Source organism: Microtus oregoni, unplaced genomic scaffold (assembly GCF_018167655.1).
Source record: "Microtus oregoni isolate MIOR12 unplaced genomic scaffold, Mior012 000011F_ref0000422, whole genome shotgun sequence".
NCBI lineage: Eukaryota > Metazoa > Chordata > Mammalia > Rodentia > Cricetidae > Microtus > Microtus oregoni.
Genome location: NW_024543070.1, coordinates 38,600,748 through 38,624,287, shown reverse-complemented (window position 1 = coordinate 38,624,287; position 23,540 = coordinate 38,600,748). Strand labels below are relative to the sequence as shown.

General features: G+C 41.2%; 1 pseudogene; it reads left to right on the top strand.

Moving 5' to 3' along the window:
• Positions 1-5,927: 5,927 nt before the first annotated feature.
• LOC121453128 lies at positions 5,928-6,262 on the top strand (annotated as a pseudogene).
• Positions 6,263-23,540: the final 17,278 nt, after the last annotated feature.

Here is a 23,540-nt window from a genome sequence, read left to right as displayed (position 1 = left end):
TCAGGCTTACCTTGACCACACTCTTTAAACTTGTGATCCTCTTGGCTCATCCCCCTGAACTTACTGAGTTTACAGGCTTACACCAGCAGACCTAGGCCAGATGTCAGTTCTTCTTAAGGATGCCTCCAGCCAATGACTACATCTGGCCTGTTGCAAAAGCTTGGGCATGTTTGCATAAGAAAGAGCTCCTCCCTTGGGCAGCCTGCCTACAGGTTATGGTTGGATCAGCAGAGAATTAGTCTATGGGTTGACATAGCCTCCTACTCAGTGATGCTCCCCACTCTTCCCTCATAGGGACCACATTCCAGGGACACTCTGGGTCTACCTTAGCTTTTGGAGAACCAAAAATATGACATGGGAGGGTGTATTGGTTACTTTTTCTTGTGGTACTGTGACAAAATACTAGACAGAAGAAACTTTGGAAGGTCGAGGTTTATTTGGGCTCACCATTCCATAGTGGAAGTGACTCAGCAGTTGGAGAGGCTTAGTGTATGTTGAGGGAGTTTGATGCATTGCTCTTCATATCTTGGCACACAGGATTCAGAGTTTGGGAAGATAATAGAAGGAATCTATGAAGGAGTTTTTTAATTTCAAATCATCTCATTTGTCAATTCTTGTTGTAATGGAGAATCCCCTCTTCAGTCCTTTACTATGTCTACAACCTAAGATGTTTCCTCCCAGCAGTTTCAAAGAGGTTGGAATCTAGTTTTAAAATAGAAGATTTAATCTTTCTTTGCAAATCAAAACTACATCAAGAGTTCTTATTGCTTTAGTCATGATGTCTATTGTCAAGAAATCAAACAGAAAGAATAAAGGCTGACAAACTTGAAACATAAAAAAAAACAAAAATGAAAACCTCATCTATTGTTAGTGGGAAGGTGATTTAGCATAGCCACTGTGGCAATCAAAACAACCTGCAGAGTGAGTAGACTTTGTATAGAGAAGAAGAAAATCTTGGTCAGCTTTTATTCTGATATTTGATTAAGCAATATTCATAATTCATTAAAAACACATAAAATTAATAATAAAAATAATATTTCAATCACTAAACAGGCAAATGACCCAAATAGTTCTCAAAAGAAGCATAAGCTTTCATTAACAAATAAATTTTAAAAAGTACGGTTACATTTGAAACGTCTTATTTTTCCTCCTTTTTCCATTCAAAATTTGCTGATTCTCAAGCCCCTTAGTTTTGAGGTCATGCTTCCTGCTATCCAGTAGGAAATGTGTTATATTAATAGGCCAATTTACTCTTTTTCTTGAGACTTTTTTTCTGGATGATTTGTCCTTTTTCTTCAGATGTCTCATTAGTCCAGTGGTTTTCAGATTCTTTAACTGGATACCTTTATTTTCCTGAAAAGACAAAAACTAAAACCTTTCCCAATCCTAAATTTAGGAAGATTCTTTTCTGGCACATTATATCTGATAAAATGAAAAGCATTTGTTAGAATTATAGGTTAGTTTGGATTTAAAAAAGTCATGATGCTTTATGAACTATCATCTCTTCTAATTAAGAGGTGTCTTTTGTTCAAATAGAATCTTTATCAATTTTGATCGTATTCATAGCTTTTCTTCTCCTGTGAAAACAAAAGTGAAACCTCTTTCCCAATGAAGCACATGTCCTGGTTTCCATTTTGAGATCAATACATCTTTAAAGTATATCGGCTGATTTAATTCTATAGCTATTTTTCTACTATCCAGTGTCTCTCCACAGCTACTGTACCTTTTTCATTAGCATTTAGAAAACTCAAACTTAATAAAGCACTATGCAATTTATTTCTGAGGGTATTTATCATCACTTTCTGTTTATTTAGAGTTTGATTTGATCTTTCTATAACTTCCTGCACTGTACTATTGTGTGGTATATCTGTAATATGCTTTATATTATAATAAGCAAAAACTTTCATCTTTTAGAAACATATGCTGGAACATTGTCTGTCTTTATTGTGCAGGTATACCCATGATGGTCATAACTTCTAGCAAAAAAGTCAATCGTTTCAAAACCCAAAGCAGTTGCCCATTGAAAACCTGAATAGGATTTTGGGGTAGGTTGATCCCGAATTTCCTATTCAGGTGGTATCCCAGACCCAAAAAGATGAACATGGGATGTACTCACTCATAATTTGTTTCTAGCCATAAATAAAGGACATTGAGTATATAATTTGTGATCCTAGAGAAGCTAAATAAGAAGGTGAACCCACAGAAAAATATATAAGGCATCCGCCTGGATATGGGAAGTAGACAAGATTGATGGGCAAAATCTGGGAACTTGGGGGTGAGGTGCCATGGGGCTAAGGGGAAATGGGGTGAGAAACGTGAGAAGGGGAGGATGGGGGGAGCTTGGGGGAATGGGATGGTGGGATAAAGGAAGGGTGGATACGGGAGCAGAGAAATATATATCCTAATTAAGGGAGCCATCTTAGGGTTGGCAAGAGACTTGACTCTAGAGGGGCTCGCAGGTGTCCAGGGAGATGTCCCCAGACAGTACCTTGGACAACTGAGGAGAGGGAACCTGAAATGACCCTATCCTATAGCCATACTGATGAATATCTTGCATATCACCTTAGAACCTTCATCTGGCGATGGATCGAGATAGAGACAGAGACCCAAAGTGGAGCACCAGACTGAGCTCCTAAAGTCCAAATGAGGAGCAGAAGGAGGGAGAACATGAGCAAGGAAGTCAGGACCACGAGGGGTGCACCCACCCACTGTGACAGTGGAACTGATCTATTGGGAGCTCACCAAGGCCAGCTGGACTGGGACTGAATAAGCATGGGATGAGACTGGACTCTCTGAACATGGCGGACAATAAAGGCTGATGAGAAGCCAAGGACAATGCATGAACTGGCTTTGTGGGAGCCTAGCCAGTTTGGATGCTCACCTTCCTGGACCTGGATAAAAGTGGGAGGACCTTGGACTTCCCTCAGGGCAGGGAATCTGGACTGCTCTTCAGTCTTGAGAGGGAGGGGGAATGGAGTGGGGGAGGGGGAGGGGAGTGAGGGGAGGGGGTGATGTGTGGGAGAAGGGGGAGGGAAATGGGAAATGGGGAGAAGGCAGAAATTTTTCTCAACAACTAAAAGGAAGAAAGAAAGAAAGAAAGAAAGAAAAGAAAAGAAAAAAGAAAACCTGAATAGGTATCAACAGTGTGATATACCTATTTTAGTTTTCCAAATTCTACAAAATGGAACACATCCATTTGATAGATTTCATTCCTTTGAGTACTCTTTGGGTTACTTCCTGCAGGTAGCAGTGTCTGGTTTTATAAAGAACAAGTAAGACATTTTCTTATAATCTCCTTGGTTTGTAATTGAAAAGTCCTTTCTAAATCTTTGCTTTTAACATGATGCTTTTTAAATGAAATTCGGAAACATTCAGCACATTTTTAATCAAAAATTGATCAATTTCTGCATTACCTTGTGCTAGAGGACCTGACAGACCCATATGGGATTGGATGTGTGTTATGTATATGTTATTATACCTATTCCTGAATAAATCTTGTACTTAATAAATAATAAAGTCAATTCTGTATCATCTGATATAAATTCAATGGTTTCAATATGCAAAACTCTTTTTCCATATTATAAATCAGTAACTATGTTGAGAGGTTCTTTAAAATCCTTTAGTACCATGAGACTAGCATATACTTCTGACTTTTGAATAGAATAATAAGGGCTTTCTTCCACTTTAGTTAAATTTTTTGATTTGTAACCTGCCTTTACTGATTTATTTGCATCAGTATATACTATAGGTGTTTAGTTATTGTTATGTCCCGTACAATATAAGGAACAATCCAATTACCTTTCTTTATAAGTCAAATTTTCTTGCTTTTTAGTTGCTTTTTAGTTTTCTCTCCCCAAAATTACTACAAGCTCTTTGCCAGGGTTCACTTTCTTCCAACAATTTGTTAATTTTATCATTATTAAAAGGTACTGTAATTTCTTCTGAATCTATTCCTGCTAGTTGACAAAGTCTCAATTTTGCTTTTATAGCTAACTCAGAGACCTTTTCCACATAAGTTTTTAATTTTTTACTCAGTTTATGTGGTAAAAAGTTTCATTCTAAGATAATATTCTCCCTCTGCATTAAAATTCTCATAGGGGAGTGTTTGGATAATATGACTAGAATGCCGTTAGGATTCAGATCCACACGATCCACATGTGCCTTCTGCAATTTCTTTTCAATCAAAATCAATTCTCTTTCGGCTTCTGCAGATAATTCTCTGGGACTATTTAAATCCTTGTCAACATCTAAGGTTTTGTTTAAATTAATCAGTTAATCAGGTTTTATCCCAATAGTGAGCTGTAGATTGAAAATGTCATCTAACAAGCTTTGGAAGTCATTAAGAGTCTGCAATTAATCTCTCCTAATTTTCACCTTTTGGTGTCTAATTTTCTGTAACCCTATTTTATACCTAAATAATTAATAGCATATCCTCTTGGTATTTTTTTCAAGAGCAATTTGTAATCCCCAACAAAACAAAATTTTCATTGCTTCTTCAAACATCCTTTCTAAAGTATCTATATTTGAATCAGATAGCAAAATGATGTCCTTGTAATGGTAAACATCAGATTCAGGACATTGTTTATGTATGATTTCCAGTGGCTGTCTTATAAAATATTGACACGGGGTAGGGTTATTTAACATTCCTGTGGGAGACCCTTCTATTGATATGCTTTAGCAGGCTGAGAATTATTATATGTAGTCACTGTGAAGGTAAATTTTTCTGTCCTATTTTTGTAAAATTATAGCAAAGAAACAATTTATTAAATCAAAAACTATAAAAGGTAATTCTTTAGGCAATAGAGAAGGCAAAGGAATGCCAGACTATAGAGAGCCCATTGGCTGAATCACCTAATAAACAGCTCTTAGATCTGTTCCCATTATCCATTTTCCAGATTTTTGTTAACAACAAATATAGGAGCATTTGAAAGGATGGTTGATTCTTCAATATGGTGAGCATCTAGTTGCTACTGTACCAGCTGCTCTAAAGCCTGGAGTTTCTCTAATGTTAACGGCCATTGCTTAACCCATATAGTTTTGTCTATCAACCACTTTAGAGGTAGGGTTGTTGATGCATTTGAAATATTAACAGCTGTTGTGCCCTGTTTCTTGTACAACCTGAATGGTTGATGACTGTTCTTTATAAAACCGTATAATGTTATTCCTTTAAACATATGTTAATTTATGATTTGTTTCTATGATTGGTGGAATGCTAATCTGAGTATTCCATTGCTGTAACAAATCATATCCCCCCAAATTCATTGCTATGTTAACAACATATGATTTTAAAATTACTCTCTCTTCCTCTGGCTCTATATATTCAACCCATTTCACACTCTGCTTTATCGGAGATAAAGTTCTGTTCCCTAAAAACTGAACATTATATCCTGAAAAGGCTGATTTGTGTGCCAAGATTCTTATAAAATTATTACATCCACACTGTGTCTACCACATCTTCAATGACAATATCATTTATGCATAATTTTTTAATTTTAGTCTTTGTTTACTTATAGAAGTTTGTAAAAATAGTCTCTTTATGGTTTCTCCTGAATTTTTTGTTTTCTCTTGTATAGATGTTCTATTATCCATAGGAGTATGGTTTCTTACAATAGGCATTAAGTTCTTTAATTGCTCTGGGAAGGAGTTTCCTCTATGATGGCAGGAAACAACTGAACCAAATTTGGGATAGAGGCCTGTGAAAGGCCCTTCAAGGAGTTTCTTGATGGCAAAGGATTACCATAAATATTCCTTGCTTACCTACATTCATTAGTCCAATGCCTGCCTTTGCCACACTTTCTGCACAATCCAGTAGGTAGAGGAATTTTAAATGGATTATTCTTAGAAAACAAAAAAACATTGGGGGTTCTTGTTCAGTTAGGACATCTGCAGCTGGGGCGTTGGTGCAAACTATCTCTTCCTGTGTCGACATGGTGCAGACCAAAGCAAACTACGTCCCGGGAGCCTACTGAAAAGTGGTGGCTTCTCGAGCCCCCAGGAAGGTGCTTGGCTCCTCCACCTTTGTCACGAATTCTTCATCATGTTCTTCGAGAAAAGCTGAAAAAAGTATGCAGGAGGGAATCCAGTTTGTGTGCACCCAACTCCAAAGTGGCAAAAAGGCATTGGAGAATTCTTCAGGCTGTCTCCTAAAGATCCTGAAAAAGAGAACCAGGTTCCTGAGGAAGCAGGATGCAGTGGCTTAGGAACATCAAAAAGAAAAGCATGTCCTTTGCAACCTGATCACCCAGATGATGAAAATGAATAGAACTTACTCATCTGAATAAGGTCTTTAGTTTACTTAGCTATTCTGGGATGTAAATTTGGGTAGATGTGTTTGTTTATTTGACTTGTTGACCATGCATTCATGTAGCCATTCAAAACAACTGGCTATAAAAAAAATCATAGATTTTTATAATTTGTAAATTATAATTGCATACTCGAATTTATAATGTAATAAGATGCTTCTTTTACCTGTTAAGTTTTTTGCTAAAATCAACATTGCATGATGTTCTAATTACCAATCTACCATCTTTGAGATTTGCTTAGATCTTTGTACTAATACCATATTATGGACACTTCATTATTGAAATAGTGCCAAACTGTTATGGCTTGTTTGCTTTAAAAACTTAACTTAGGCTTTTTTCTGATGGAAGAGAGTCATATGTCTATTGGTTAATAAAGAAAATTCCTTGGCTCTTTTGATAGGACAGCAGCTTAGATAGGCAGAGTAGACAGAACAAAATGCTTGGAGAAAGAAGCTGAGTCAGTGAGTCACCATGATTCTCCCACTCCAGACAGACGCAGGTTAAGATCTTTCCTGGTAAGCCACCTTGTGGTGTTACACACATTATTAGAAATGGGTTAAAGCAAGATGTGAGAATTAACCAATAAGAGGCTGGAACTAATGAATGGGCCAGGCAGTGTTCAAAAGAATACAGTTTCCGTGTAATTATTTCAGGTAAAGCTAGCCGGGTGGTGGGATACAGCCCACCACTCCACACTACTACATTTTTCACATTAAAAAAATCAGTCTTAACTGAATTTAATCTCTTGCCATTTCTTAAAATGGGAGGGAGGCAAAGATAAAATGTCAGCTGGTGTGGTGGTGCACACCTTTGATCCCAGCACTTGGGAGGCAGAGGCAGGTGAACCTCTTTGAGTTGGAGGCAAGCCTGATCTATAAATGGAGCTACAGGACAGCCAGTGCAGTTGTACAGAGAAACGCTGTCTCAAAAAAACAAAAACAATACCAATAGAATCAGGAACAAAGATTTCATAGATACATTAAAAGAAGAATTTTTCTTGGATATACATTCAATTCAGTATCATAAAATATTACCTTTTGTGCATATGTATTTTTTCTTTTTCTCCTCCAAGACTGATGGAGGAGGGTCATCTTTCTATCTGTTGATTTCATTGGTTAAGCAATAAAGAAACTGCTTGGCCCTCATAGGTTAAAACATAGGTGGGTGGAGTAAACAGAACAGAATGCTGGGAGAAAGAAGCTGAGTCAGGGAGTCGCCATGATTCTCCCACTCCAGGCAGACGCAGGTTAAGATCATTCCTGGTAAGCCAGCTCATGGGCTACACAGATTAATAGAAATGGGTTAGATCGATATGTAAGAACTAGCCAATAAGAAACTGAAACTAATGGGCCAGGCAGTGTTTAAAAGAATACAGTTTCCATGCAATTATTTAGGGTAAAGCTAGCCGTGCAGGCGGCCGGGTGCTGAGGATGCAGCCCCGTTGCTACTATTCCAACACAAGACAGAGTTTCTCTATGTAGTCCTGGCTGTCCTGGAACTCACTCTATAGATCAGGCTGATCTTGAACTCGGCAATCCACCTGCCTCTGCCTCCTGAATGCTGTGATTAAAGACTTTGCCACCATGCCTGGTTTTTGCCAATATTTTAAAGTCGGAAGTAAAAAATTTGACAAATCATGCTATAAATCAACTTTTATGCCTTAAGTCATTAGAATTTCCCCTTCATTTTTCTCTTTTCCCCCACCCCCCTTTGGATTTTTTCAAGACAGGATTTCTCTGTGTAGCCCTGGCTGTCCTAGAACTCACTCTAGACCAAGCTGACCTCTAACTCACAGAGATCCACCTGCCTCTGGAGTACAGGGATTAAAGGCATGTGCCACTACTGCCCTCCCCTTCACTTCTCAAGATGATTTGATCATTGAAGAGATAGGTATACTAATTATTTTGAGGCAGCATCTCATTATGTAGCCTCTAAGTGTCCCGAACTCAATATGTAGAGCAAACTAGCTTTGAACTCAGATCTGTCTGTCTGTTTCGTAAATGCTGGGATCAAAAGTATGTGCCACTACGTTAACTAAAATACTTGATTTTCTCATTGTGTTTTGTTTACTGACAGGCTATCAATTTTCAAAATTATCCATGTTCTTAGCAGCCATGTTTTTGTGTAATGTTTAAAATAAATGTGAAGTTTTACAATACAGTATCCATTTATGTTTCCTACCATCTTTACTATTTTATTACCAAATACAAATAAATATATTGGTGTTATTTTTAAGTCAATTTACAAATCATTTGAGATCATCTGATTATAGACTTTTTTATGGTTTGTCTTTTACACTTCAGACACTAAGCAGAACCTCTTAATCCAATTACTTTGAAAATTATGTTTCTTGTTTCCTTTTTTGTTTGTGATTTTAGCTTTATTATTATTATTGTTATTATTATTATTATTTATTAAAGATTTCTGCCTCCTCCCCACCACTGCGTCCCATTTTCCTCCCTCTCCCCCCGTCAAGTTCCCCTCCCTCGTCAGCCCAAAGAGCAATCAAGGTTCCCTGACCTGTGGGAAGTCCAAGGACCACCCACCTCCATCCAGGTCTAGTAAGGTGAGCATCCAAACTGCCTAGGCTCCCACAAAGCCAGTACATGCAGTAGGATCAAAAACCCATTGCCATTGTTCTTGAGTTCTCAGCAGTCCTCATTGTCTGCTATGTTCAGCAAGTCTGGTTTTATCCCATGCTTTTTCAGACCCAGGCCAGCTGGCTTTGGTGAGTTCCCGATAGAACATCCCCATTGTCTCAGTGTGTGGGTGCACCCCTCGCGGTCCTGAGTTCCTTGCTCGTGCTCTCTCTCCTTCTGCTCCTGATTTGGACCTTGAGATTTCAGTCCGGTGCTCCAATGTGGGTCTCTGAATAAAGGTTTATTTTTATTAAAAAAAAGAAAAACAAAAAAAATGTTTCTAGGAACATCCTGTATATAATTCCCTTTAAAGTGACCTTGTTTGTCACAATTATAACTTTGACATTTGGATTTTTTTCTCCAATCTCTGGAAATCACCTCTTCTATCCATGCATCATCATGTTCATGCCATTCTATATTAACTGTATCTCGGATTCATTCCTCAAAAGGTGCTGACCTTGCATTTAATATCCTATTTATCCTTTTACATAGGGATTGGCATTTTCAAAAGCCAGAGCTTCAATTATTTTTTGTCTAATTTTTGAATTTAGTGTCGTTCTACTTACTGCTGAAGTCAATCTTTGTAAGAAATCTAAAGGCTTCCTTTGTACCCTGCGTAACTTTAGTAAATGACTCAATTTTCATCCTATTTCTCCAATTCTATCCTAAGCATTCAAAACTGCTGCATGGTATAAATCCAGGGTGTGATCATCATATTCAGACTGCTTCTGTATAGTAGCATAGTCTCCTTCTCCAAGAATTTGATTTTGGGAGATTTCCCTATCTCTAACTTTACTCCATAGCTCAATAATCTCAGCCTCTTCTCTAAATTAAGCACTCCATTGTAATTGTGGGCCAGGATCTAAAAGGCCAACAACCAAATCTTTTCAGTTGTTAGGGATAATTCTATTACAAACCGACCATGAGTTTAACATTTGCTTCAAAAAAGGTGAATGCATGCCATTTAAGACTATTGCTTTTTTGAATCTCCTTAACTCTAACAATGGCACAGGAACAGATCCTCTGGCAATTGCTATAAGGTTCCTGGATATATTAAAGTTGGTTTTCTGAAATCCTTAGGCTCTTCCTCTCTTATAATGTAATGCTGAAATTGGATCTCCATTAAATCCTTCTGTTTGGATTTGAATCTAAGTTCTGTTTTATTACATTTTTCTAAGGTCTGTATCTTAGCACTCAGATTATTCAAATTTTTAGTGATATAACAAAATTATAATTCTGATAATGTTTACAACTGACATTCCATAAATCCCATCTAAATTAGATGTCTTCTCATTTAATTGTTCCATTTTCAACCAGTCTAGCATATCATTATACAGAGACCCAAAATATTCAATTATAATGGTTTTTCCCATTTTTTTTAATGTGGGGAAAAAACTCTCTCTTTTTACTAATTCCTCCATTTATGAACTCCCAATTTTTCTTACCAGATCTACCAACAACGTTAATAAAGATGTGAGGCTAATTCCTACAGTATAGAACAGTAAAAGCCTGACTGGATTTCAAGGCAGATACCTTGTTTAGCAGCAACCCAAGCTGGAGATACAATTAGGGAGAGACCTCAACCCACGGTGGAGATAGATAGATAGATAGATAGATAGATAGATAGATAGACAGATGAGGAGGAGAAAGAAGAAGAAGAAGAAGAAGAAGAAGAAGAAGAAGAAGAAGAAGAAGAAAGCCACCAAGTGGCTAGAGAAGTCTTACCTCTACCAAGGCTGGGTGACAGCAGACGAAGCTGACTAAGCCTCTCTCTCTCTCTCTCTCTCTCTCTCTCTCTCTCTCTTTCTCTCTCTCTCTTTTATGGTGAAATAGTGTATATTTAGAATTAGTTGGCAACATCCAGAGCATCATAATCAGAAGCCAACAGAACGACCATACGCCTTCTTCTCTCCGTTGGGCCTTATGAGGGTGTTGACTTTGGCCACATCGATGTCATAGAGTTTCTTCACAGCCTGTTTGATCTGGTGCTTGTTGGCCTTGATGTCCACAATGAACACAAGTGTGTTGTCTTCTATCCTCTTCATGGCTGACTCGGTGGTCAGGGGGAATTTGATGATGGCATAGTGGTCAAGCTTGCTCCTCCTGGGCGCGCTCTTCTGGGGTATTTAGGCTGCCTTCGTACCTGCAAGGTCTTGGGCTGCTGAAAGGTGGGCGATGTGCGGATCTTCTTTTTGTGGCTGTGGACGCCTTTCAGCACTGCCTTCTTGGCTTTCAAGGCCTTCGCTTTAGCTTTGGCTTTGGGAGGGGCAGGAGCTTCCTTCTTTGCTTTGATGCCATCTTAACGAAAAGCGGACTAAGCCTCTCTTTCCTCCCATTTTATATTCCTTCTAGTGCTGGAATTAAAGGTGTAGGTCACCACCACCTGGATTTGTTGCTGCATTGATCTTGTGTAGCCCAGGGTGGCCCTGAACTCACAGAGATCCTTCTGCCTCTCTTCCAAATCCTGGGATTGAAGGTGTGTGTCACCGCTGTCTGACCTTCTGATATTCAGGCAAGCTTTATTTATATCACTATTGTTTGTGTGTGTTTGTACACGGTGGTGATGGCATGCGTGTGGACATCTTGCAGGAGTCAGTTCTGGATGCCAGGGATGGAACTCAGGTGTTCTTTTTGACTTGGTGGTAAGTTCCTTTACCCACTGAGTACATCTTGTAGGCCCCCTTTCTTTAAAACAAACAAAAAAAAAACAAAGCAAATAAACAAAAACCAGAAGTAAATATGGCTGCATTCTACTCACAGTTTTTCAAATAAAAAAGCATGGAACCTGTATTTCTATTTCACAGACACCCCGGTTTCACAGCCTTTAAAGTTCCAATGTCTGGCAATGATTTCACTTCAGTTTGCTGGCAAGTGAGCCACGTGTGGGGAGAAACATCAGGTGTTGGCAACAAAAGTCTCATTCTGTTCTTTGTCAAGGTAACAAGTTCAAGAGTTCCTTATAAATGACCAAAAGTTGATCAGGGCCACATAATCCTATCAGGGTTACATTGGAGCAAGCCTCCATCTCATTAGCGCTGTTTATCTCACATTGCGTTTGCATTCATTTTCACTAATATGATACAAAAATGTAATGATGTGTAAGTGTTTTTTAATGTCATGTAAGTGAAAACAGGTGGGTAATTTGCCATGGGCCCCATAAAGCCTGGAGCTGTGTTTCACAGGGAATGCTGAGACTTCTCGTACGTATGGCTCCTTTTTAAAATCCTGGGTCAGATTTCAACAACCCTGATTTTTTTAAAAATCAGCTTAGTAAAGTTCACTCACGACACCCCAGAACAGATCCGTGGACTCAATGTGAAAGTCAGAAGTTGCTATATTGGGAAAGAGTGATTCATGCAATGGCAAGCGAGCTCCAGAGTTTAACCTCGGCTTCTAGGAAACAGAGATGTGAGTGGCCTCGGTGAGATGCTCTGGTTAGCAGGAGAAGTCTGGGGGTTGGGAGATGGCTCAGACAGTAAACTGTTGGCTATAGAAGCACAACACTCTGAGTTTTGATCCCCAGAACCCACATTAAAAGCTGGGTTCAGCATCATGTTCTGTGATCCAAGTGTAGGGAGGTGGGGCTAGGTGGATACTGGAACTCACTAGTCAGCTAGTTCCAAAATCCACGAGCCCTGAGTTCACTGAGAGACCCCGTATCAAAAAAATGGTGAACAGTAACTCAGGGAGACCCCTGAAATTTACCTGTGACCTCCCCATATGCACGCATGTATACATGTGGGCACGCACGCACATCTCTACATCAGTGTGAAACACACATGAGCACATACATCACACATCTTTATTCAGTAGTACAGCCCGTGATTGCGGGCATTTGCTGCATAGCGGCTGGGCTAGCTATTGGGCAGTCCTCAAGGTCACAATGCGAGAGGGACACTTTCTAATAGTCCTCCTGAACACTGTGTGGTGTTGATTTGCCCTGATTCTGCCAGGGCTAGAATACTGACAAATATTTCCATAACAGACTAGGGGTGTTTTCCCACAGCTACCAATATCATCATCAAGCAACAAATAATTGTAATTAATTTTATCCTCATCAATATTAGCTAAGCTGATACATCCAAAGAAGCCAGGTGTTCTCCATGCGTCTTCTAGGACATACATAGCCCAGTCTCCTGTGACATTTGCTGCTGTGAGGGTATAACGTAGCTAATGACATAAGAGGAGGGCAAGAGCCAATTCTGCAGAAGTCCTCTTTCTACTCCAAATATTTATGAACTCTATATTCTCCATGTCTTCTGTCTTCCCATTTTATATGGAAATAGAGGAGAAGCACTCCCCACCGAGTGAGTTTCTGCAGCCGTGTTTTGCCTGCTCACATTGCCTGTCAGCCTGAGTCTACATTCCAGAATGCCCCGGGGGAGAAGGAAATTGTGTCCAGACACAGCTATGGGAATGGAATTTCCCATACCTTGAGAGTGACCTCTGATTTGACCTGAAAATTAAAAACTTGTTTGTGAACTCCTGAGAGAGAAAAAAGTATATAACAGTAGCCGCTGTTTAAAAATATAATTGGCAAGCCTACTATAGGAACAACACATGAGTCAGTCATGGGCTGCCTTAGATCTCAGCAGCTCATAGCCCCGGTTTCCTGTGTTTTGCTAATCATGAATGGACAAAACACCAGTGTAAACACCCAGGAGAGCAAGGAACTATTCCTTCATAATCCCAATTCCCTGGCGCCTTCTTCCAAATGTTTGTTTAAGGACTGGCATCGCTCACTCGTTCAGTCACAGTCTGAGAATTTGTTACAAAACTTGTTTGTGCTAAAGAACCCGGATTGGAGCCTTGGCACTCACTAAGAGACCCGGGTCTTAAATGTTCGCATCTGCCAGTCATGTGACCTCAGTTTCCTGATCTGTAAAATGGTGACAAACAACAGCACATACCTGAGGCGATTGTTAGTAAAGGAAACAGATACCAGAAGAGGCCTGCCATGAATTCTATGCCACTTTTCCTTCTTACAGACACCTAATGACTAGTTCTTATGATCAAGAGTGCTTTAGGCTGCCCGACGAGAAAATCCTCAAGACAATTGTGTGTGACGCTGTTACATTGTGCCCTCGCTCATTTACAAATATCCTTCTCGCTATTTTTTAATCCTTGCATCTATTGCACCAATGACTGCATTATCGCCTCTCTTCATTCACCAGAAGATAAGGCACAGATGCTGCAAGTGACATGCTCCAGATCGGATGCTATCTGTGCAGGTAGACCCTGGGCTGAGGTTGGGCCTACTCAGGAAGTCCTTTGCTGTCTCAGCACAGCAGGGATGAAGTGATGGCCCTCGCTGGGAATTCTAAATTGATTCTCTATTGCTGATAATCAAATAGGAGGGTCACGCAGGGTCTCCTCTGCTGGTGGTCAGTAGACATTTCCATGACAACCAAGAAATATCTTTTAGAGACTGTTTTTTTTTTTTCTTCTGTATCTTGTAGTTCTAAATGCTGCAACAATTTAACACACGGTATGTTAGGTATCAGATGATAGTTGCACACCCATGTTTGTTATGACACTATTCCCAGAAGTCAAGATATGGAATTAACCGAAGCCCTGATGAGTGGATTATGAATCTATTAAAAATGTGATCTACATACACAATAGAATTTGACCAACCAGCAAAAAGAATGTTTTCTAATCCTTCGCCATGAAAGGAATGGAGCAGAACGGCATCGTGTAAAGTCACATAAGGTAGAAATGGAAAGACAAGCACTGCATGTCCGTTCTCTCATATGTTGAACAGGATCTGAACTCGCCCGGGAAGAGCATCTTGAAGAGAGGGGTTGTCTATGTCAGATGTAATAGCACGTCTATCACGGGTTATCTTGATCTGTTGAGGTGGGAAGACCTGTCCACTGTGAGTGGTACCATTCCCTTGGCAGGAAATCCTGGCGTGCAAAAAAGTGGAGAATGCAAGCTGAGCGTGTGCATTTATCGCTCACTTCTTCTGACTGGGGGCACGAGGCAGCCAGGTTCCTCAGCCTCTTGCACCTGTCACTTCCCCACAACAGTGAAGTATGATCTGGGACTGTGAGCTAAGACAAACTTTCTCCTCGAGTTCTCTTTTTCGGAGTATTTGATCACAGCAATGGGGAAATAAGTTAAACCGTATGTGAATGACCTTTCAAAAGTCAATTGAGTCAGGAATAGTGGTGCACACCTTTAGTCCCAGCACTCAGGAAGCAGATGCAAGAAGATCTCTGAGTTCAAAGTCAGCCTGGTCTACATAGTGAATTTCAGGACAGCCAGAACTATACACACATAGTGAGACCAAAACAAAACAAAACAAAGCAAAACAAAACAAAACAAAAGTCAATCGAAGGAATTGCGGTTGCCAGAGGCTGGGCAGAGTGGGGAATGGAAGCAGAAAGGAAGGCTAATTAATACGCAGACACTGCTAGGTGGAAATTCTAGTGTTCTAACGTTGTAAAGCACAGAGGGACGACTAGAGCTCCCAATAGCCTGTGCATTCCATGAGCAAATACATGGTTCCCGAGATAAGGTGTTGAAAGTCTAGAAGACACTAAAATCTCCCAGACACATTCAGAAATAACACAGGAAAAAATGTAATTAAGTGCTCCATAGCATGTTGTAACTCCAAACTACAGGAGCTGGGGAGGTGACAGCTGGCCTCAGCACGCAGGGCAAGAGGAAGAGGCCTCCTCTCTTCTAACCTGCCTGCTTCACCCTTAGTGTGGAAGGGGGTCCCTGTTGCTGCAGGAGGATGCATATGGGAATTCCTCAGGAGGCTCGGGGTCTCAAAAGAACACACCTGCAACAAGCCTTTTGCCTTATAGTTAGAGCCAAATAAAAATATTTATTTGTGGTGTGTGTGTGTGTCCCTGTCCATCCGTCCATCTGTTCATCTATTTATTTGTCTGTGTCTGTGTATCCCTGAGGTCAGAAGATCTGGAACTGGAGTGACTAGAGGTTGTGAACAGCCTAATGAGGGTGCTGGGAACCAGACTCTCGTCCTCTGCAAGAGAAGCAAGCACTCTTGACTGCTGAACCCTTTCTTGAGCCCAAGGATTTTTTCTTCCCCTTTCCTCTCTCATCCTTGATGTCCCCAGCTTCTTGTATATTTTTCACTAATATGGTTAGAAAAAAACACATCCATTTACAGTCCAATAAGTAACAGTAACATAATGGTTTTTAACATGAGGGGAGACTGTAACTACATTCGTATTCTTTCAAACATTTTGAACTTAGAAGAATAGTACCATTCTCTTTCACATTGTTAGAATGGGAACAACCTAGTATAAGGGTAGAATTTTATCTCTGTTGCCAAGGTAGCCATTCTGCTGTCCCTCCTTCAAGCAGAGAGTCCATAGCAAGAGGACAACTTCTAAGTAGAGTTTGGGGGTTGCCACTTACCAACTAAACACAGTGCGTGTGGTCACCAGTGTACCCGATGTTCAGTGTATGTAGTCATCTGGGTATCCCGTGTTCAGTGCATGTGGTTACCTGTGCAGGCTGTGTTCAGTGCATATGGTCACCTTTGCTCCTTGTGCTCAGTAGGTTTGGTCGCCTGTGCAGTCTGTGCTCAGTGCCTGTGGTCACATGTGCATCCTATGCTCAGTGTATGTGGTCACCTGTGCAGTCTGTGTTCAGTGCGTGTGGTCACCTGTGCACCCTATGTTCAGTGTATTTGGTCACCTGTGCACCCTATGTTCAGTGCATGTGGTCACCTGTGCACCCTATGTTCAGTGCACGTGGTCACCTGTGCACCCTATGTTCAGTGCACGTGGTCACCTGTGCACCCTATGTTCAGTGTATGTGGTCACCTGAACAGTGTATGTTCCGTGCATGTGATCACCTGTGCAGTGTATGTTCAGTGCATGTGGTCACCTGTGCAGTGTATGTTCAGTGCATGTGGTCACCTGTGCACCCTATGTTCAGTACATGTGGTCACCTGTGCAGTGTATGTTCAGTGCATGTGGTCACCTGTGCACCCTATGTTCAGTGCATTTGGTCACCTGTGCACCCTATGTTCAGTGCATGTGGTCACCTGTGCAATGTATGTTCAGTGCATGTGATCACCTGAGCAGTGTATGTTCAGTGCATGTGGTCACCTGTGCAGTGTATGTTCAGTGCATGTGGTCACCTGTGCAGTGTATGTTCAGTGCATGTGGTCACCTGTGCACCCTATGTTCAGTGCACGTGGTCACCTGTGCACCCTATGTTCAGTGCATTTGATCACCTGTGCACCCTATGTTCAGTGTATGTGGTCACCTGAACAGTGTATGTTCCGTGCATGTGATCACCTGTGCAGTGTATGTTCAGTGCATGTGGTCACCTGTGCAGTGTATGTTCAGTGCATGTGGTCACCTGTGCAGTGTATGTTCAGTGCATGTGGTCACCTGTGCACCCTATGTTCAGTACATGTGGTCACCTGTGCAGTGTATGTTCAGTGCATGTGGTCACCTGTGCACCCTATGTTCAGTGCATTTGGTCACCTGTGCACCCTATGTTCAGTGCATGTGGTCACCTGTGCAATGTATGTTCAGTGCATGTGATCACCTGAGCAGTGTATGTTCAGTGCATGTGGTCACCTGTGCAGTGTATGTTCAGTGCATGTGGTCACCTGTGCAGTGTATGTTCAGTGCATGTGGTCACCTGTGCACCCTATGTTCAGTGCGTGTGGTCACCTGAGCAGTGTATGTTCAGTGCGTGTGGTCACCTTGCAGTGTATGTTCAGTGTGTGTGGTCACCTGTGCAGTTTGTATTCAGTGTGTGTGGTCACCTGCTCATCCTGTGCTCTACTGTACTGCTTTTCACACTGAGATGGGAGGAAGTCTCAGCACAGGTCAGCACAGAGAGAAGAGGCTTCTGCAGCATGCTATACCCTAAAATACCCACTTGTCCAGTCCCTCTCAAGCAGCCCCAGATAATGGTCCAGGTAGGACACCAGCACAAGTACAGCCAATCCACTTCATAACCAACCAGAGTGCTTCTTCATGAAGTTAATAATGTATATAGACACTGAGGAAGCTGCATACTGACTCAAGTTATTGAAAGAACAGCTCAAGCTGGACTGTGGTGGCTCACAACTTTAATCCCAGCACTCGGGAGGCAGAGGCAGGCAGATCTCTGAGTTTGAGGCCGGCCTGGCGTACAGAGTGAGTTTCAGGACAGCCAAGGCTGTTATACAGAGAAGCACCCTGTCTTGAAAAACCAAAAAGAAAAAAAAAAAGGAAGAAAGAAAGATTCTTGTCAATGTTATCTTAAAAGGGAAGAATCCTTGGGATGAATCCCTGCTACTTAAACTGCTGGTTTGCAAAAAACTCATCTTCGAATCCAAGCCTCAGGTATCCTGCTCTAGGAATCCAGATGGCGGAGGGCACAGTGGTTGGAGAGCCCAGGTCAAGGTCAGCAAGGCTGGGCCCCCAGGGAGCATCCTTTCTGCTGGTTGTAACAGAGGTACTCTTATATGAATGTTAATATATGTCAATTGTAGAAGTCGAAATGCAGAGAGAAAAAAATAAGAACAACACGAACTCAAGCACTAAGTTTGATTAACGCAGTGTGCCATGAGTTCATCTACTCAGATTTACTGTTTGTAAATAAGTTGCATACATGTTATTTTGCCTCATTTCCCTCTTAATTTCTCTTGAATAAATAATAAATTTTATTGTATTTTACATTTCTCAGTTCTTATTTCTTTTTTTTTTTTTTTTGATTTTTCGAGACAGGGTTTCTCCGTAGCTTTTGGTTCCTGTCCTGGAACTAGCTCTTGTAGACCAGGCTGGCCTCGAACTCACAGAGATCCGCCTGCCTCTGCCTCCCGAGTGCTGGGATTAAAGGCGTGCGCCACCATCGCCCGGCTCAGTTCTTATTTCTTGCACATTTAGACTACATCCAATTTTGTGTAGGGCAGATCTTATAAAATAAACATTCTTATAATATTAGAGACATATTTATGAATACCTGGGTATTCCATAAAATTAACTTATTAAATTTCTTATCAAATCAAATGTAGATTTTGAGGCATTTCTAAATATGAAATCAAAGAAAAAATAAAATAATATTTTTCGGTAAGTTTAGGCTTATGACAGTAGAGGAAAAGAGTCGGTCTCCATTTTCACCTCCTATCAAGGATATGCCTCACTGTCCAACTGAAGCTATGGCTGGTGGGTAAAAAACTGGACAGCAACTACATTTGGTACAAAGCAGAAGGGAACTAGGAATCCATCTCTTGCCAAATTCCAAAGTATCAACAATTACAGAAGCCGTGGATATAGACATGGCTGAATGCAAATAGAAGATAATGTGGCCTTTTCCTTGGATGTCTCTTGCGTTTGGGAGCCCTCTTTCTATGACTAATATGCACAACCGCGAGGCACCTGCAGGGCCAGTTTTCCAAAGAACAAGAGAGAATGAAGAGATGATCACGTATACCTTTAAGCCTTCCTTCCATCTCTGTTTTTCTCTGGGAGACGGTTTCACAGGACGAGTGCCATGGATGTCTATTAAGAGCCTTATTTGCTCTACCACAACACACAAAAGCACATTGGTGGATTATCAAGCTGGCAGTGCACTTAACAATGAATGCAGACTAATGTCTTGGCAGAAATGTGATCCGTGAGTAGAAACAGGTACAAAATTAAACGTCAGGCACACAGTCATTTGTAATCTTTAAAAGAAAATGGTATTGAGTTGTGAGGTTTTTCTGCATTGACTGAGGTGGGAGCTATGGACGTATGAAATAAGACGGGGCATTACGAGCCACACACACACACACACACACACACACACGCACATGCATGTGTACACACATGCACACCTTAACCTTGCTGTCACCTTCACTTCAGATCTACCCAATAGAATTATGCAACAATAAACTCCTGCTGTTTGAGGATTCCTTGCTGAGGAAGCCCTTGCAGCCAACTTTGCGGTGTTTCCCAATCCTGCACCCGATTTCATCCTTCGCCTTCACGCTCTCCAACTTTTATCCCTACTTCCCCCAGGCGCTCTGCTTTCTAGCCTGATCCTTGCTCCCAGGTACTCATTCTAGACCTGGCCCCTAGTCCCGCCATATCTGGCTTTCTTCTTTCCCTATTCTAGTGTGTACATAGGTGTACACAGGGCAAAGAGTGTATGTGGTCAGGCTTGGGAGTAAGTGCCATAGAAGTTGAGCCTGCCTGAGATCGATGTAGGGATTTATGCCTCCAAGTGGTACAGGAGCCAAGAGCCCGATATTAATTAAGCTACTAGGAAGCATTTGTTACTCTGTATTGCTCTGTAAGGCACCTCCAGTGTAGGGTGATGACCAAGAACCTGGACTCTGCAGTCAGTGACTGAAGGTGGGATCTGATTCTGCCTGTGTTACCCAGGACAAAGGACCACTCTTTGGCCTCAATTTCCCTATCTATAGAAGGAAAACTATGACACTGAGGAGTTAAAAATTAAACATATGTAATGTGCATGAAGCAAGGCTTGGTGCACGGTAAATAGTACATAAGTTTGTCTGGGAACTCAATTCTTTCGGAGACCATATGTCTCAGCTAATTAGGAGTTCATCAGTTCAGACTTCTGATTTTGGCTTACGGAAAACCACCTCCACCCTTCCCCCACCACACTGTCAAAAGTGACCCATAGTTACTCTGTAAGCTAAAGTCTCTCTGATTCTATGATGGAGTCCAACTCTAGTGGGGTTCTGGTTCCAAAGAGGAGGTGTGGAGTGTTCAAGGGAAGAAGACTAACACTATCTGAAGATGAATCATGGTAGCCCATTTTGTGAGAAAAGGCTACTTCTTTTTTTTTTTTTTTAAATAATTTTTTTTTATTAAGAAAAGAAGAAAAAAAAAACATAAACAAAAAACAAGTTTCCACCTCCTCCCAGCCTCCCATTTCCCTCCCCCTCCTCCCACCCTTCTCCCCCTCCTCCCACCCTTCTACCCCTCCCCCCACTCCTCTCCCCCTCCCTCTCCAGTCCACAGAGCAGTCCAGGTTCCCTGCCCTGTGGTAAGTCCTAGGTCCTCCCCCCTCCGTCCATATCTAGGAAGGTGAACATCCAAACTGGCTAGGCTTCCACAAAGCCAGCACATTAAGTAGGATCAAAACCCCGTGCCATTGTCCTTGGCGTCTCATCAGCCCTCATTGTTCGCCATGTTCAGAGAGTCCGGTTTTATCCCATGCTTTTTCGGTCACAGTCCAGCTGGCCTTGGTGAGCTCCCAGTAGATCAGCTCCACTGTCTCAGTGGGTGGGTGCACGCCTCGTGGTCCCGACTTCTTTGCTCATGTTCTCCCTCCTTCTGCTCCTCATTGGGAAGGCTACTTCTTTTATTCTTTATAATTGCACAAAAGATTAAATGGGAATGGGAGGAAGGGGTCTTGAGAGTTGGGGCAGAGCTTGTGAACAGGGATTGTAGGAGCTAACAGTGACAAGTTAGGAGATACCACAGTCATATGTTAGTGGAAGGGCCACAATTCCTCTTGCCAAAGATGAGGAGACTGACTCCCTTTATAGCAAGCAGGAACTTTCTTCAGGCCCCCAAGGAAATTGGGAGCTTTTGTTTAAATACTTGACCTTGGCAAAAGAACTTTTTCAGGGATCAAACACTCTATTATAGAATATTGCATATTTATGGCTTAGTTTATCCAGATAGCTAAAGTATAAAGTGAGCAAAACCCCAGCTAGACAAATATTACTGTGAACCTGAGTAGACCTTAAGGAATTCATAAATCTTGATTATCAAATATGTATTATTTATCAAACAAATCCTATTTATCAAGTATATGTTACTTATCTTAATTTTCTAGCAGCTTTGTGTTAACGTGTGTGGGAGCAGGCAGACTTATCATACTATATGGTCCTATGGTGGTGGAGAGTTTTTCTAAAGAATTCTTTTGTTTAAAGAGGCTGCCGTCTTCATTCTCCACTGAAGTTCACACAAAATTTCCCAAAGGAAAAGGCATAAGGGAACTCACATAACACATAGTAAGTATTACTAAAAATGAAAGTAAAAGGATGCTGGAGAATTGTGATCTGAAATGTCAGAATACTGGAACTTTGTTAAACGGTAATGGTCACCATGCAGTCCACACCACTCCTGAAAGATGAAATCATTCCCCTGGCTCCCAAAACACTTTTCCCAGTATTTGGACATGGTCTCTGCTCATAGTTAGAAGCAGGCCTATCTGAAGACAGCTTAGCTGAATGCTAATCATCACCCCATGGGCTAGTGAACCTACACCTTCTTCTTCCTGTTTGTCATCAGGGCAATCATCGCATATGGTCATGATGGTTTGACCAAGGACAGCACGAGCGTCTTCCTTATCAGCTGTAAAGGGTATACCACATACTCCATACACAGTGGTAACTAAAGGGGATCATGGTTTAATGAACAAATTCTCAGTGTTACTAATGACTCAAAATCGGTCCTCTTTCTGAGGCTTCTTTAATGATACCCTCAAAATCCTAGCCTTCTCCTTAAGTCCACATTTATTCTGAGTTATGACCATGTCCATCTAGTTATGCATTCTTCACTGGTCTTTTGTCTTCCTTCCTCCCTCTCTCTTTCCCTCCTTTCCTCTCTCCCTCTGATATGACTGGGTTAAGGGTCTCTTTCAAGGAGGATACTCATACTTGATATGAATTTCTAGCTTAAAGTTCATTAATGACACTGGTGAGCCAACTACATTATTTTGCTAAACGGACATAGATCAAACTGCTTGCTAAATTTGTATCTCTCTACTCATAGATTAGAGCCCAGTGCAATCTCAGATCTGCTAGGAACTTTCTTTGTGCAATGGATGTTAGTTAATGGAGAAACTCACAACTGGCCAAATTGTAGAGGGTAAGCATTGTGGAGTGCTGGGATACAAAATAGACGGATATCAGAGCCATTCACCCTTCTCTCAGGGACTGTGGAAGAAGGGATGAAAAGATTGTTAAGAGCCAGAGTCCAGAGAGGACCATAGAGAAGCAGCATCTCTGGGCAGAATGGACCACTGTACTCATGAATTCATAGCAGCTCTTGCTTACACATGACCTGTGCGAGATCACTTCAGTCCACATTCTAGCACCAAGGCAGGAGGGGCTCCTGAGTCTCACCCCTAGCTGAGGAGCTAGCTACTGACAGTTGACAGCTTCTAGAGGAAGGAGGTCAGTTCTCTTCAAGGATGTGGCTCCAGGTAGATTGACCACACTCCACTGGATATCCCGTACCCATGAATAGAGTGGACTTGGTGAATTACAAAAAAAAAAAAAAAAAAAAAAAGAAGAAGCAGTTTGGAGGAGATGGGGAGTGTATACGGGAAGATTTAGGAGAAGAATTGTGGGGAGTGAATCTAATCAAAATACATTATATTCATATATGGAATTGCCAAATAATAAATGAACTTATATTTTAAAAATAACCAGATGTTAAAGAAAAAAGGTGCAGAGCACAGGCAAACAACCCAAGTGGATTTCTTGTGAGAAACTTCACTGTCTGGAAGAAAATGCAGCAATCTGTCTATAGGACAGAGGGAAGAAAGGCTCCATCCTAACACAAACACCTTACAGAGCGTAGATAAGAAATGTGTGCTTCCAAGATATACAGAGCAATGGAACGCAGATTTACCAACCCACCTG